Source organism: Kogia breviceps, chromosome 13 (genome assembly GCF_026419965.1).
Source record: "Kogia breviceps isolate mKogBre1 chromosome 13, mKogBre1 haplotype 1, whole genome shotgun sequence".
In the NCBI taxonomy this organism is placed as follows: domain Eukaryota; kingdom Metazoa; phylum Chordata; class Mammalia; order Artiodactyla; family Physeteridae; genus Kogia; species Kogia breviceps.
In genome coordinates this window covers 12,537,146-12,554,010 of record NC_081322.1, presented here as the reverse complement: position 1 = coordinate 12,554,010, position 16,865 = coordinate 12,537,146, and the positions used below count along the sequence as shown (strand labels likewise).

General features: G+C 38.3%; 1 protein-coding gene and 1 non-coding gene across 3 annotated transcripts in view; one reads left to right on the top strand and one right to left on the bottom strand.

Moving 5' to 3' along the window:
• Positions 1 to 16,865, top strand: part of ADGRB3 (adhesion G protein-coupled receptor B3) — a 781,830-nt gene that overhangs the window by 509,679 nt on the left and 255,286 nt on the right. The window lies entirely within an intron of this gene.
• LOC131740282 (U6 spliceosomal RNA) lies at positions 13,232 to 13,338 on the bottom strand. Its single transcript, XR_009330879.1, has one exon. It is a non-coding gene; the product is annotated as a U6 spliceosomal RNA (small nuclear RNA).

Genomic DNA, 16,865 nt, shown 5'->3' with positions numbered 1-16,865 from the left:
AGGCGAGGGAGCATATAAGCAGGGAGGTCAAATGTGGGTCTGTTTCAGTGATCTGGGTGAGAGATGCTGGTGTCTCTATCAGGATGGTCGCAGTAGAGGCCGTGAGATGTTTGAAAGATGGGATTCACAGTATGCAGGCTGTAGGGGATTCAAGAAAGACTTCAGAGACATTGGTCTGAGCCGTGGAGGAATGGAGTTGCCATTAAGTGAGATGGAGGAAACGACTCACGGACGAGGTTTGTGGGAAGGGGACAGGAGTTCTGAATCCAAAAGGTTGGAGGGTATGTATTTGTATACGGCAGTGCTTCTCAAAGTGTGGTCCGTGGACCAGCAGGATCAGCATCACCTGGGAACGTGTTAGACATGGAGGCTCTTGGGCCCCATGCTAGACTTTCTCCATAGGGAGCTCTAAGCCATGGGGCCCGGCAGTCTGCGCTCTAGCCAGACCTTCAGGTGATTCTGATGTTCACTCAAGTTTGAGAAACGTTGTGTGTCTTCGACAGGGGCCATGGACCGCTGTTACAGAATGGAAACACAAAGCCTGCCTGACTGGGGCAAGATGATCCCTCCACCAGAGCCTTAATTTCTGTACCTTTAAAGGGTGGACACTGATACCTGTGCCGCCAGATTGATGTGAGGAACCAGATAAAACCTGTGCACTTTGTAAGAATTAGGAAGAGGAGACAGGAGGCTGGGGATGGGGAGGTATAATACTTTTTTCTAATATCCTTTTGCTTTCAAGAAGAAGTAATAAACATTACATGGAAGATCAGAATTTTTCTTTTTAACAGACTACAACAGTCATATGACAATGAATCATCTGTGTGGACCTGTTTAATTAATTAACTTATTTATTTATGGCGTGTTGGGTCTTCGTTTCTGTGCAAGGGCTTTCTCTAGTTGCGGCGAGCGGGGTCCACTCTTCATCGCGGTGCACGGGCCTCTCACTATCGCAGCCTCTCTTGCTGCGGAGCACGGGCTCCAGACGCGCAGGCGCAGTAGTTGTGGCTCACGGGCCCAGCCGCTCCGCGGCACGTGGGATCTTCCCGGACCGGGGCTCGAACCTGCGTCCCCTGCATTGGCAGCGGACTCTCAACCACTGCGCCACCAGGGAAGCCCCAGAGTTTTTCTTGAAGTTTTGCTAGACCTTTAACATGCAGGTGAAGATGACTGCTAAGCAAATGTAAGATTGATGATGCTACTTTTATGACTTGGTAGAAGGAATAATTGTTTGAATTAAATAATTTCTTTACCTGCCTTGGATATAGAAAGAAAAGAGAAGTCTGTAGTTTTACTACAAAATAGAAAAAGCTGTATCAATATGAATTTGCTTCTCTATGTGCGTGCGGTTATCTTTTAGCATCTGTTTAAATTTGGTTTGCAATCTTTAGGTTCATTTTTCTACTTTTCTAGAAAATGTAGAGTATGATGTCTCTGAGTTTACAGAAGTCTGCAAGTAAGCTAAAAATAAAGGGAGATGTAGTCTTGGAACCATTTTTCCAGGAAAACTCATTATTCTTTCATTTTGTTATAAGAAAAAATACTCAAGCTATTCGTTAAAACCAAGTCTATGTGGTGGCAAAGAATGATTTAGGGTTTAAAAAACTTGTTACACAGCATGAGTTTTTATATTCGAAGTCACTAACATATTTTTGCCATGGCAATGTTTTAGCAAAACTGTATATGTATGTTTGAAACCAGCTTGTTTCTGCCATTTTGATTTCCAAGTGTCACCTAATAGTTAATCATGGTAGCCTTCATTATTCTAGGTTTCTGATTGAGGAACTATTATGGTCTACATAGAAATGAATACATTTTCAGAGCATAGACAACATCACTAGGCTGGAAAATTAAAAATTAACTACCATTTTGTATTTTTTTACATTCAGAAGAGAGTGAAGGTAATGTAATAGGATTAAATAATAAAGTAGATTTTAAAAGTCTTGTCTCATATAAGTACAATTTAAGTCAATACTCATCTGCCTATTCTGGAAACTTCTATTTTCTACCTCTGAAATTCTCTAATCATATTCTTGCCGTGTTCAACATTCATTCACCAAACGTATGTTGAAGATCTCCTGTGTGTCTGGTACTGTTCTGGATGGCTGAGATACAACGGTGCACTAAATAGACACACATCTGGAAGTTACATTCCAGTGGACGGAGGCAAACAATAAATACGATCAGCAAATTACAGAATATGCTACGCATGCTATGTCATAAACACTATGAAGAAAGATAAAACAGGGAGAAGGATATTGAGAATGGGGAGGTGAGAGGAAGGGAATTCTACATAAAGTTCCTAAGGAAGGAGTCCCTGAGGTGACAGTTGAGTCTAAACTTCATGGGTGCGAAGGAGCGACCCGGGTGGATATTTGGGGAAGAGATTCGTCAGAAGAGGGGCTGCAAAGGCCTGGAGTTGGAGCATATCTAGGAGCAGCAAGGTGGCCAGTATGACCAGAGAGGAGTGACAGCAATTTCAGAGATGGAGACAACAAGATGCAAAATATACAGAGCCCTGTGGGCCTTTGTCAGGACTGAATTACTTGGCGTGAAATAGAAACTGGAGAGTTGGGACAGAGGACTTACGTGATCTGGCTTCCATCTAAAGATCTCTTCCTTTTGCATTTTCATTTGATTGAGAGCTTGCCTAGAAATAAGCTTCTGGGATTAAGTCATCCTCCCTATAAACCTTAGAGTCACCACTGACCCCCACCACGCATCATTGCACGGGACTCTGGTTTGTGTTTTTTCGTAGATGATAGTTTAATCTCTCCATAATGTTTAGCATTTCTAATCATCTTTGTATTTTACATAGAGTTTGTGTCCAAGTGGGTATTTTGTTTCTTTTTTTTCCAAAAGTTCTTTTTATGTAGCTCAAGATTCTAATCTTTCTTCAACACCATGAAAATTTCTTCTATTATTTCTTAGATTATTTCCTCATCCTTTCTAACATTCCTATAAGAAGGATGATGGATTCTCTAGATCTTCCCACATCTCTTAACTTTTCTTCCTTTAATTTCCATATATTTATCTTTTTCTACACTACAGACTGCCACAGTTAGAATTTTGTCCTTGCCACTTACTTGCTGTATGAACTTTGGCTAATTACTTAATCTCTGTGTTGTCTGTGATTCTCCATCTATAAAGTGAGGGTAATAACAATGGTACCTACTTTGTAGGAATGTTACATGGGGCAAATGAGTTCATAGCAAATGAAAGACTAATATTAGCTCTTTATCTTCCAGGTCACTGATTCAGCATTCAGTATCTTCACTCTATCATTGAGTAGTTCTTTTTATTTTATTTTTTTAACTTAAGGCAATTATAATTTCAATTTCCAAGGATGTTTTCTCACTTTTTGATTCATTCTTTCTACAGAGCAGCCTATTCTTTGTCCATGTATGCAATATGCTATCAAATCTCCCTGAGGATAACAATTAGAAAAATGTGAAATTATTTTCTTCCCCTAATTGTTTCTATTTCCTCTAGAGTCTGCCATTCTCTATCTACTTCCTGGCATTTTTCTTTTTGCCATTGGTTTTCTTCAGAAGCCTTGGGGTGCTCAGTTGTCGGTCCATATTAGTAGATGAAAGACATGGTTTGTTTGTGTTTTGTTTGTATCTATATATCCGACATGGGAGAATCCCATGGATAGTCTCCCCTTGGCTGCAAGGACTCCTTGCAGGGTCCCTCCTTGCAGGGACTACCAGGCAGAGGTCTGTAGGAGGCAGGCTTCCTCTGAGGGCACATGGGCAGGGAACAAGTAGGCAGACCAAGAAATTCTCAGCTTAACATCCCTCTTGGACAGCACTGCCTTCCCTTGTGTGAGCCGTTCTTCCGTATCGTTTGTGGGAGTCTAGATTCCCCCTATCCTCCATTCTGATTCTTTCTTCAGCTCCCAAACCGACATTTGGAGTCCTCACCAGACAGATCAGGCACTTTCTTTGGTGACTTCTCAAGCTTTAACTCGATTAGCCTATGTGCATCTAAACAGGAGGAGGGCACCTGACTAGCCCCTCTTCATTTAATTCCTTTAGTGACTCTGAAAGTTCTCCAGCACTTCTTTGAAAACAACAACGCTCACCTCTCACCTTGAAGGCAGTTGGTTCTACTCTGGTTTCTCTTCCAGTCTCATTCTGTCTGCATCCATGGTCTCAAAATTTCTACTTGGACCTTGGGACTTATCTTAATATATTTGATGTCATTTCAGTGAATTGGGGAAGCAGCAAAGTGATGAAAAGCTTGTGCTCTGTCCTACATTTGGGAACACAAGTCAAGTCCACATCTTTTAGTTTGCGCTCCCCAGCTCATATTTCTGACTATAGATTGTGAGTGGCTTAGGTCTAAGGGCTAACATAGTAGTTTGTAACACAGGGAGGTCATATCATCAAGAACTTCCCTTCCTTCTCTTCCTTTAGAGTTTGACCCTTTCAACCCTAAGATGAGTTTGCTGGATTATGTAGTAGGATCTCCAAGCTGAGAACCATAGTGGTTAACTCTTCAGCTCCTAAATTAAAGAACTTTAATACCCTCGGCCAGACTCTCATCTTCCCCAGGTGAACATGAGGCCAAGTGGATTCACGGGAGTTTGCCTTCAGGAAGATACTAGGGACGAGTGTAGCGAGGTGAGATTGGGTCAGAGGCTGGAGGGAGGAGAGGAACTTTTGAGAACAGTGTGAAGGGAGAAGAAACAAGGTCATTAGTCTTCCCTGTTCCCAATGTGGATGTGTCTCTCTCCCACATTTCAGGATTTCAACTCACAAGGGGGATTAGCACCCAGTTCCCTGGCTAGGATGTACCTCGTCTCTTATTACTCCACTCTCCAACACCATCAAAGGGCTGTAGAGAGATTAGAGAGTTGTAAAATAAATTAGGTGATATAACCACTATGGAGAACAGTAAGAAGGTTCCTTAAAAAACTAAAAATAGAACTACCATATGACCCAGCAATCCCACTGCTGGGCATATACCCTGAGAAAACCATAATTCAAAGAGTCATGTACCACAATGTTCACTGCAGTTCTATTTACAATAGCCAGTATATGGAAGTAACCTAAGTGTCCATCGATAGATGAATGGATAAAGAAGATGTGGCACATATATACAATGGAATATTACTCAGCCATAAAAAGAAATGAAATTAAGTTATTTGTAGTGAGGTGGATGGACCAGAGTCTGTCATACAGAGTAAAGTAAGTCAGAAAGAGAAAACAAATACCATATGCTAACTATATATATGGTATCTAAAAAAAAAAAATGGTACTGATAAATGTAGTTGCAGAGCAGGAATAAAGAGGTAGACATAGAGAATGGACTTGAGGACATGGGCTGGGAGGGTGACGCTGGGATGAAGTGAGAGTAGCATCGACATACATACACTAGCGAATGTAAAATAGTTGGCTGGTGGGAAGCAGCCTTATAGCACAGGGAGATCTGCTCGGTGCTTTGCAATGACCTAGAGGGGTGGGATAGGGAGGGTGGGAGGGAGACACAGAGGGAGGGGATATGGGGACATGTGTATGCATATGGCTGATTGGCTTTGTTGTGCAACAGAAACTAACATGGTACTGTGAAGCAATTATACTCCAATAAATATCTATTAAATAATTAATTAATTAAAGGAAAGGTCAGAAATCACTCTTCCCTCAGGTTCCTGCAAAGTCAAAATGAACAGGATGGGAATTCTGTAATTTTTAATGGGCCTGAAGATGACCAAGGAAGGCACTCCCACGTCCCACCCAGTGAGGCGGAGGACCCTGCGAAGCCAGGGTGATAGACTGTGCGTTAGGGGTGGCTGGGTTTTCAGGGAGATGCATGAGGTCAGGAGACCATAGATGGTCACTCAGCTGGATGCCCCCAAACCATCAAACAGGCCACCCATGGAGTTCGAAGCTGGATGTGTTCATTAGACAGACGAGGTTAAGACTGACCAACAGAGAAGTGACCCAAACCAGACTCACAGCCTGTCACCAATTTGTTCACAGGCTCCTTTTGTGCAAATATTCTTTGGTCTTTTCTGACACAGATTTTAATCAGGTTTGAGAATAGGAGGAAAGGGAGTTTGGGAAGAGTGTTGAAAGGGAAAAGAGATCATGGAAATGTTTGAATATGACTGTATTCACCCAAAGGACACTAAGTTTTAATCTGGAAGCTACTGAGAAAACTGTAGGGCTGGAGAACATTTATCAAATCACTACTGATTGAGACTGAGACCATGTTGAAGAAAACCAAGAACAATTCTAAAATAAATACAGAAAGGAGTTTCATGTCCACCCATAGCTGAATGTTGACTGTATAATTTTGAGCTCTTCATACCCAGTAATGTACATCATAGTAGGGTGCTTTACAAACATTGTCTAATAAAAATACCTAATTTATCACTAATTAGATAGTAATTGTATTTCTGTGCTAAGAGATAAAATATTCAAATGTGTCTCCCTCTGAAATTGGTTTTAGCACCATAATGGCCAGTCATTAATGTTCCAGCAATCTCTGAGGTCCAACTGTAGTTATCACACGGAATCATCCAAAGTCACTCATGGTATGCCCCAAACCATCTGCCTCATACCTTTACAAACTGCAAACAAAGGAGGTTAGAAACTGAGATGCCCCTTCCCAATCTCAATCCTAAAGACTGAAGCTTAGAAATGGCATTAAAACATTTACTACAAGCCCACTAAGACACATTTTGTTTATTATTATTTCTAATTAGACTTTGCACCAGGTTCTGCCTTAAAATATTTTACACAGTCAGTAAATATGACTTGATTCAGCACTGAAGGGAAGAGGATAACACAATATTTCTGGGATCATTTCCTTCTTGACATCCTCGTATTAATGACTGTTTGCTTATGTCTTGGCTGACATGAATTTGAAACAAACCAATCTTATAATTCTTGCCTTCAAATTTGAGTTATTTGTCAGTGAAGATTGTATTCCTAAATTGCAATTTCCAAACTGGATTTTTCATCATGTTTTATGAAAAGTGCATAGCAGTCTGCAAATCTCTGGTTCAAAATTACATGTTTCTCTCTATCATGACAGTGCCTAAGCTATGTTCTGTCCCTTTATAAGTCTATTTCTGATTTCTGACTCCTGTCAAAATTGATCCTGTACAGGTCAGTCTGACCCATAAACTACACGAAATTGTTTTTGAGGTCTGAGGCCTTAATATCAGTTAACTTCTAAATCCACCATTAAATTTTGCTATGTGCTTTTTGTTCCATGGTAATTACCACCTTCGTCATCATATTAAAGTCTTGATAGGCAATGTTGCTTTGAAAATACTAAGAGAAAACATATTTTTTAAACCACATAGTGTATTTCTTTTGGAAATTAAGTACTGATATTTACATCTAACTGGAGACTTCCATAATTTTTGTTTTCTTCTTTATCCTAAAAGAAATGACTGCTGTTGTAATTCATGTTGCTTACGTGTGGTTTCCTGGCTTCTCATTCTTGAACATGAGTAGACTCTGCCGTGTTAGAAAATTTCCCTGATATCTTCAGATACACGAAGTCAGTCATTGCGATTCTTTCTGTAACCATCAAGTGAGTGTGGGATGGTCTGGTTATTTCTAGGTTTGAAACTACAAATGTAGCTTCTAATCCAGTTTCTACTTAATCATGGGGTGACTTGGGACATATCACTTAGCCCTTTGCGTCTTACTTTCCCTCTGTTATAAAAATGAGGATGTGATAAAAACTACTCAAAGAGTATTAAATTCAATGTGTAAAAAACAGCTGAATCATGGTTAGTCTTCCAAAAACTTAACCTTTCTTCCTTTCTTTGTTTGCACTACAGAACATATTTTATTCCAGAATATATCAACCTCATATATTAGGTGTGATTTCTTTTTCCAAAAATTCTTGATACTGTGAACACCTTGGTATCAGCTTCTACCAACTTCCAAATATTAAAATTTTGCTCCAGGAGTGCTCCAGTGCCCAGGAATTTGTGTGAGGCAAGGGCCCACACAGCAAGATTACAACCAAGGTAACAGTGTTTCTTCTGGCATGGCATTTGGACACAAGTGCCTTTGAAATTCTCCTTCATACCCGCCCCCTAAAGAGATACTAGAGCTGTCTCCCTATAGAGAAAGGAAATCAAATGTTAAGAGTCAGCACAATGTGTTCACATATGGATACATTCTCCATTAAAAAAAATCCAGTTACTCTATTTCCAGTGAGACATTGTAGCAGGGCTGCACCCAATCTATGAAAAGTGCAAGCCCCTGTGAACACTTTGTGTGCTTATCATCAGTATTTAAGACACATCTACTTATCCTCACTGTCACCTGTCTTCACAAGAAAAAGTATCTAAGAGCTCTCCCTTTATTTGAAAGTCAAATGTATTTTGGTATCTTTGCCACATCACAATTTTACTTAAAGATTTAATTCCCCAAAGCCGAAATGACAAAATCCAGAGCTTAGAGTCATTTATTAAAATTTAAAGCCTCCGTTTAAATGAACAAAGCTGTTAGGGGATCCTATAGCCCATGAGTTGAAGACAATTATTTATTCTACAGGGATAATACTGATCATTTAAAATGTTCCTTCTTTGCCTTTAATGGATAGTAACTGGAATCATAGAATTTCTTCCGAAGTCTTTTTCTGCTCTTTGGTGAATCACATAGCAGATGTAAACCCCTCTTCCCCAAAGGAAGAAAGAAAAAAAAATCTCCAAGAATCATTGATCCAGGCTTTAAGCCAAGCAATCTATATTTAGTGCTTTCTCAACAAGCCACACAATAAAAATGTAAATGGAATGGTGCTACTTTCTCCTCTCACCTTTTTTCAGTGTGTAAGTTTGATGCTGTTTAAATTATTTATTTTCAGACTATCTTCAAAGAACTTAGTTACTTTGGTGTAGGGGCCTTACTATCCCAATTTCACATTAATCATAATTCCATGATTCTTATTGCTTTACAATACTTGACTTTCATAAAAATGTAAGGATAAACCTGAGGTACCCTCCTACTCTGGGTTGCTGAATTTTCACAGAGTCAATGGGTCTCATCTAAGTCTTCCCCCCCCCAACTTATTGAGATATACCTGATATATAAGGTCATATAAGTTGAAGGTGTACAGTGTGTTGCTTTGATACACATACATTGCAATATGATTACCACTGTAGTGTTAGCTAACAACTCCATCACATCATATAATTACCTTTTTGTTGTTGTAAGAACATTTCATATCTAACCTCTCAGAGACTTTCAAGTATGTAGTACAGTATTATTATCTTTAATCATAATGCTGTCCATAGATCCCCAGAAGGAATTCATCTTCTAGTTGGAAGTTTGTACCCTTTGACCAGCATCTCTTCATTTCTCATGCCTTCCACCCCTCGTAACCACCACGGTACTCTGTTTCCATGAGCTCGGCTTTTCTAAATTCCATATGTAAGTGATATCATATAGTATTTGTCTTTCTCTGCCTGACTTATTTCACTTAGTATTGTGCACTCAAGAGCCATTCACATTGTCACAAATGACAGGAATTTGTTATTTCTTGTGATTAAGAAATACTCCATATCTTATTTTTAAATTTATTTTTTAATTTTAACATCTTTCTTGGAGTATAATTGCTTTACAATGGTGTGTTAGTTTCCACTTTATAACAGAGTGAATCAGCTAATATGTATATATATATCCCCATATCCCCTCCCTCTTGTGTCTCCCTCCCACCCTCCCTATCCCACCCCTCTAGGTGGTCACAAAGCACCGAGCTGATCTCCATGTGTTATGTGGCTGCTTCCCACTAGCTATCTGTTTTACATTTGGCAGTGTATATATGTCCATGCCTTCTCTCACTTTGTCCCAGCTTACGCTTCCCCCTCCCCATGTCCTCAAATCTATTCTCTGCATCTGCGTCTTTATTCCTGTTCCGCCCCTAGGTTCCTCAGAGCCCTTTATTTTTAAGATTCCATATATATGTGTTAGCATACGGTATTTGTTTTTCTCTTTCTGACTTACTTCACTCTGTATGACAGACTCTAGGTCCATCCACCTCACTACAAATAACTCAACTTTGTTTCTTTTTATGACTAAGTAATATTCCATTGTATGTATGTGCCACATCTTCTTTGTCCATTCCTCTGTCGATGGACACTTAGGTTGCTTCCATGTCCTGGCTATTGTAAATAGTGCTGCAGTGAACATTGTGGTACATGTTTCTTTTTGAATTATGGTTTTTTCAAGGTATATGCCCAGTAGTGGGATTGCTGGGTCATATGGGAGTTCTATTTTTAGTTTTTTAAGAAACCTCCATACTGTTCTCCATAGTGGCTGTATCAATTTACATTCCCACCAACAGTGGAAGAGGGTTCCCTTTTCTCCACACCCTTTCCAGGGTTTACTGTTTGTAGATTTTTTGATGATGCCCATTCTGACCAGTGTGAGGTGGTACCTCACTGTAGTTTTGATTTGCCTTTCTCTAATGACTAATGATGTTGAGCATCCTTTCATGTGTATGTTGGCAATCTGTATATCTTCTTTGGAGAAAGTCGATTTAGGTCTTCTGCCCATTTTTGGATTGGGTTGATTGTTTTTTTCATATCGAGCTGTATGAGCTGCTTGTAAATTTTGGAGATTAATCCATTGTCAGTTGCTTCATTTGCAAATATTTTCTCCTATTTTGAGGGTTGTCTTTTCGTCGTGTTTATGGTTTCCTTTGCTGTTCAAAAGCTTTTAAGTTTCATTAGACCCCATTTGTTTGTTTTTGTTTTTTTTTCCATTTCTCTAGGAGGTGGGTCAAAAAGGATCTTGCTGTGATTTATGTCAAAGAGTGTTCTTCCTATGTTTTCCTCTAAGAGTTTCATAGTGTCCAGTCTTACCTTTAGGTCTTTAATCCATCTTGAGTTAATTTTTGTGTATGGTGTTAGAGAATGTTCTAATTTCATTCTTTTACATGTAGCTGTCCAGTTTTCCCAGCACCACTTATTGAAGAGGCTGTCTTTTCTCCATTGTATATTCTTGCCTCCTTTATCAAAAATAAGGTGACCATATGTGTTTGGGTTTATCTCTGGGCTTTCAATCCTGTTCCATTGATCTATATTTCTGTTTTTTGTGCCAGTACCATACTGTCTTGATTACTGTAGCTTTGTAGTATAGTCTGAAGTCAGGGAGCCTGATTCCTCCAGCTCCATTTTTCTTTCTCAAGATTGCTTTGGCTATTCAGGGTCTTTTGTGTTTCCATACAACTTGTGAAATTTTTTGTTCTAGTTCTGTGAAAAATGTCATTGGTAGTTAGATAGGGATTGCATTGAATCTGTAGATTGCTTTGGGTAGTATAGTCATTTTCACAATGTTGATTCTTCCAATCCAAGAACATGATATATCTCTCCATCTGTTTGTATCATCTTTAATTTCTTTCATCAGTGTCTTATAGTTTTCTGCATACAGGTCTTTTGTCTCCTTAGGTAGGTTTATTCCTAGGCATTTTATTCTTTTTGTTGCAACAGTAAATGGGAGTGTTTCCTTAATTTCACTTTCAGATTTTGCATCATTAGTGTATAGGAATGCCAGAGATTTCTGTGCATTAATTTTGTATCCTGCAACTTTACCAAATTCATTGATTAGCTCTAGTAGTTTTCTGGTAGCATCCTTAGGATTCTCTATGTATAGTATCATGTCACCTGCAAACAGTGACAGTTTTACTTCTTTTCCTATTTGGATTCCTTTTATTTCTTTTTCTTCTCTGATTGCTGTGACTAAACTTTCCAAAACTGTGTTAGATAAAAGTGGTGAGAGTGGGCATCCTTGTCTTGTTCCTGATTTTAGAGGAAATGGTTTTACTTTTTCACCATTAAGAACAATGTTGACTGTGGGTTTGTCATATATGTACTTTATTATGTTGAGGTAAGCTCCCTTTGTGCCTACTTTCTGGAGGTTTTTATCATAAATGGGTGTTGAATTTTGTCAAAAGCTTTTCCTGCATCTGCTGAGATTATCATATGGTTTTTATCCTTCAGTTTGTTAATATGGTGTATCACATTGATTGATTTGCATATATTGAAGAATCCTTGCATTCCTGTGATAAACCTCACTTGATCATGTGGTGTGTTCCTTTTAATGTGCTGTTGGATTCTGTTTGCTTGTATTTTGTTGAGGATTTTTGCAGCTAGGTTCATCAGTGATACTGGTCTGTAGTCTTCTTTTTTTGTGACATCTTTGTCTGGTTTTGGTATCAAGGTGATGGTGGCCTCATAGAATGAGTTTGGGAGTGTTCCTTCCTCTGCTATATTTTGGAAGAGTTTGAGAAGGATTGGTCTTAGCTCTTCTCTAAATGTTTGATAGAATTCGCCTGTGAAGCCATCTGATCCTGGGCTTTTGTTTGTTGGAAGATTTTTAATCACAGTTTCAATTTCAGTGCTTGTGATTGGTATCTTTATATTTTCTATTTCTTCCTGGTTCAGTCTGGGAAGGTTGTGCTTTTCTAAGAATTTCTCTATTTCTTCCAGGTTGTCCATTTTATTGGCATATAGTTGCTTGTAGTAATCTCTCATGATTCTTTGTATTTCTGCAGTGTCGGTTGTTACTTCTCCATTTTCATTTCTAATTCTGTTGATTTGAGTCTTCTCTCTTTTTTTCTTGATGAGTCTGACTAGTGGTTTATCAATTTTGTTTATCTTCTCAAAGAACCAGCCTTTAGTTTTATTGATCTTTGCTATCATTTCCTTCATTTCTTTTTCATTTATTTCTGATCTGATCTTTAGGATTTCTTTCCTTCTGCTAACTTTGGGGGTTTTTGTTCTTCTTTCTCTAATTGCTTTACATGTAAGATTAGGTCGTTTGAGATGTTTCCTGTTTCTTAAGGTATGATTGTATTGCTATAAACTTCCCTCTTAGAACTGCTTTTGCTGCTCCCATAGGTTTTGGGTCATCGTGTTTTCACTGTCATTTGTTTCTAGGTTTGTTTTGATTTCCTCTTTGATTTCTTCAGTGATCTCTTGGCTTATTTAGTAGTGTATTGTTTAGCCTCCATGTGTTTGTATTTTTTACAGATATTTTCCTGTAATTGATATCTAGTCTTATAGCGTTGTGGTTGCAAAAGATACTTGATACGATTTCAATTTTCTTAAATTTACCCTGGCTTGATTTGTGACCCAGTATATCATCTACTCTTGGGAATGTTCCATGAGCACTTGAGAAGAAAGTGTATTCTGTTGTTTTTGGATGGAATGTCCTATAAATATCAATTAAGTCCATTTTGTTTAATGTGTCATAAAAATATGGAACGCTTCACGAGTTTGCATGTCATCCTTGCACAGGGGCCATGCTAATCTCTTCTGTATCATTCCAATGTTAGTATATGTGCTGCCAAACCAAGCACTCCATGTCTTCTTTATCCATTCTTCCACTGGTGGACACTTAGGTTGCTGCCCTATGTTGGCTATTGTGAATAATGATGCAGTGAATGTGCATGCAAGACCAGTTCTGTATAGTTTATGAATTCTTTTCCCATGTAGAGCTTGTTTGTTTCAGTCAGCCTCCTCCTAGGGTAGATAATTTAACTTTCTGGAACACCACTAGATCATAAATTCCTTGTGAACATAGATCTATGTTTGAACCATCCATATTCCTAGAGACTTAACAGTGCATAAAGCATAATGATAGCATTTATAAAATGCTGACTTTTTGTCAGGCACTCATTTACACTCTTTACATGCATTAATTTATTTAATCTTCAGAACTTAATGAAAGAGGTATTACTATTATCTTTACTTTACAGTTGAGTTAACCTGGAGTTAATCTGAAATACAGAAGGTGATTTGGCCAAACCCATGCAACAAGTATGTAAGGTAACAAAAATCTGAACCTAGGCAGCTCTTGAGTTCTACCTTATAGTGTTAACTAGTGGAGTTAAGAATTCAGTGCATGTGTGTAGAATTAAATAAACGCCTCTGGAACCTAATAGAATTTCTTTAAAAAATGTAGATAATGCAGATGGGATGAAAACAAAAGGGAAAGAGAAAAGTGTAGAATAAGGAAGTTGGAGAGTAGCATCAAAGAAAGAATAGGGGATAAGAAACAGTGAAGAAGGAAATTAGCCCAAGTGCAGGATTTCATGGTGCAAATAGGAGAAAAGAATTAAAAGACCCTGCTTGAGGTGAGGGGAGAAGGAATATTGGAAGAAGAGAATATTGAACAGAAAAAGCCTGTGAAAACATTATTGGTGGGTTGGGAAAAGTATCACACATTGAAAATTTTAAATAAAAAAGCTTTATTTTTAAATAGCTATGCACTTGTGGTTAGATTATTTCTTCCTGTGTTACATTCACCATAACGTCTCAGACTCCCAATCATGGTCCCATGTGAATCAAACCAGACACCTGTTCAGGTGAGAGGCTAGGAGAATTATTTCGCTGGACTACAGCTGTTGATGCTTTCTACTATCCACTGAGTATTTATACTGTACAAAATCAGAAAAGGAAATGTTCACTAAGGATCCTTTTTGGTGCAGAAATTGTCAATCCTCTTCTTGAATACCCTTCCCAGACTCTGTCTCATTACCAGTTTTCCCTTCCCAGTAAATAATCTACCCTAATTATTTCTAACCAGTTTTTGTAGAGATTAGTTGGCCTGAAAGATGGTAGGAAAGCCCTGGTTATCATTTTTGTTGTGTGTTGTCTTGGCTTCCTGAACATGCCCAGTTCACAACTCATATTCATTCAACACATATTTGCCCTCTTACATGCTCGTATCACACACTGACACTAACACCCTTCCAAGGGAGGGGAGAGTGCTATTCTAAATTGACTAAAGTAGATTTGGAGGTGTCCCACCCCACCCCCGACTTCTTTTTCTCCTCTGTTTCTTTCTTTTAGATGATTTGAGGCTTTGTGATGCCTTTTCCCCTTCTCTGGTTTTAGAAGTTATATATTCTGTTTCATTTCACCTAATGGTTGTCCATTATTTTTAACTTATAAATTTGATTTAACAGAGTTTAGTGTAGATCAGTATCTCAGCCCTTTTCCAGAACAGTACAAAGATTTGGAACTCTTTAACTCCTGTCGTGCCCTCCTGACATTGATTATATTTTTCCAGGCTTTGATATCTACCTTATGTTTATACTTTCCAAATTTATGCATTGTTACTTTTGTTTTAAAAGTCATACCTGTTAAGTTTTACCTGCATATGATTAGCAAATGCTTTTCCCATTATTTCCTTCTAAATTCAGTCCTTCCTATTGTATCAATTTTCATCTGCTTGAGATACATCCTTCAGTAGTTCTTCCACCAAGCAAATCCCATTAGAGACCTCTCTCAGTCTGTTTCTGAACATGTTTTTAATCTTTGTTTAATACAAAATGATATAAGACATAGTTATTTGCTAGTTTTTCCCCAATTTATAATTATATTTTTTGTGAAAATCTCCAGATGAGAATTAAGAACCATTAAAACAGAATGATATTCTGAAAAGAATCCATGAATTTCAAGTTTTGGAAGAAAGCCATTATTTCCAGGTTACAACCTAATATAAATTATCTTAAAATTAGAAAAAAAGAAGAGTGTTTAACTCAATGGCCTTTCAGAATAAGGCATTTAATTAGAAATCTTGGCATTATCATGGAGGTCAAACAGTAGAGTACTGAAAGTTAATATTGAAAATTATATTTAAAGCAGAGTAGAGAGATGACACTGAACATTCTCATTATGTCTGCTACCAAATGGTGTTGAAAAAAATAGATTGAAGTTTGAATACAAGTCCATAGTTTGTAGTAACAACAAGTGCAGTGTCCATGTGGTGGTTTGCAGCTGAAGCACACAAATTTAAATGGGACTATTTGAAAAAGCATTCACGCATATGCTTTACTTTTTAAATTTTTATTTTATATTGGGATAAAGTTTATTTACAATGTTGTGGTAGTTTCAGGTGTACAGCATAGTGATTCAGTTTTACATATACCTAGATGTGTTCTTACATATAGATACATTTATCTATTCTTTTTCATATTCTTTTCCCAGCTAGGTTATTACAGAATATTGAGTAGAATTCCCTGTGCTATACAGTCGGTCCTTGTTGTTTACCTATTTTATTTTAAGTGGTGTGTGAATGTTAATCCCAAACTCCTAATTTAGCGCTCCCCCCACACTTTTCCCCTTTGGTAACCATAAGTTTGTTTTCTGTATCTGTGAGTCTGTTGCTGTTTTGTAAATATGTTCATTTGTATCTTTTTTAGATTTCACATATAAGCGATATCATATAATAATTGTCTTTCTCTGTTTGACTTCACTTAGTATGATAATCTCTAGGTCCATCCATGTTGCTGCAAATAGCATTATTTCATTATTTTTTAGGGTTGAGTAATATTCCATTGCTTATAAACACCACATCTTCTTTATCCATTCATCTCTCAATGGACATTGAGGTTGTTTCAATGTCTTCATTATTGTAAATAGTACTGCAATGAACATTGGGGTACATGTATCATTTTGGGTTTTTTTTTTTTTTTTTTTTTTTTTTTTTGCGGTATGAAGGCCTCTCACTGTTGTGGCCTCTCATGTTGTGGAGCACAGGCTCCGGACACGCAGGCTCAGTGGCCATGGCTCACGGGCCTAGCCGCTCCATGGCATATGGTATCTTCCCAGACCGGGGCACAAACCCGTGTCCCCTGCCTCGGCAGGTGGATTCTCAACCACTGCGCCACCAGAGAAGCCCCATGTATCTTTTTGAATTATGGTTTTCTCTGTATATGTGCCTAGGAGTGGGATTTCTGGGGCATATGTTAGTTCTATTATTAGTTTTTTAAGGAACCTCCATACTGTTCTCCATAGTGGTTACACCAATTTACATTCCCACCAACAATGCAGGAGGGTTCCCTTTTCTCCACACCCTCTCCAGCATTTACTGTTTGTA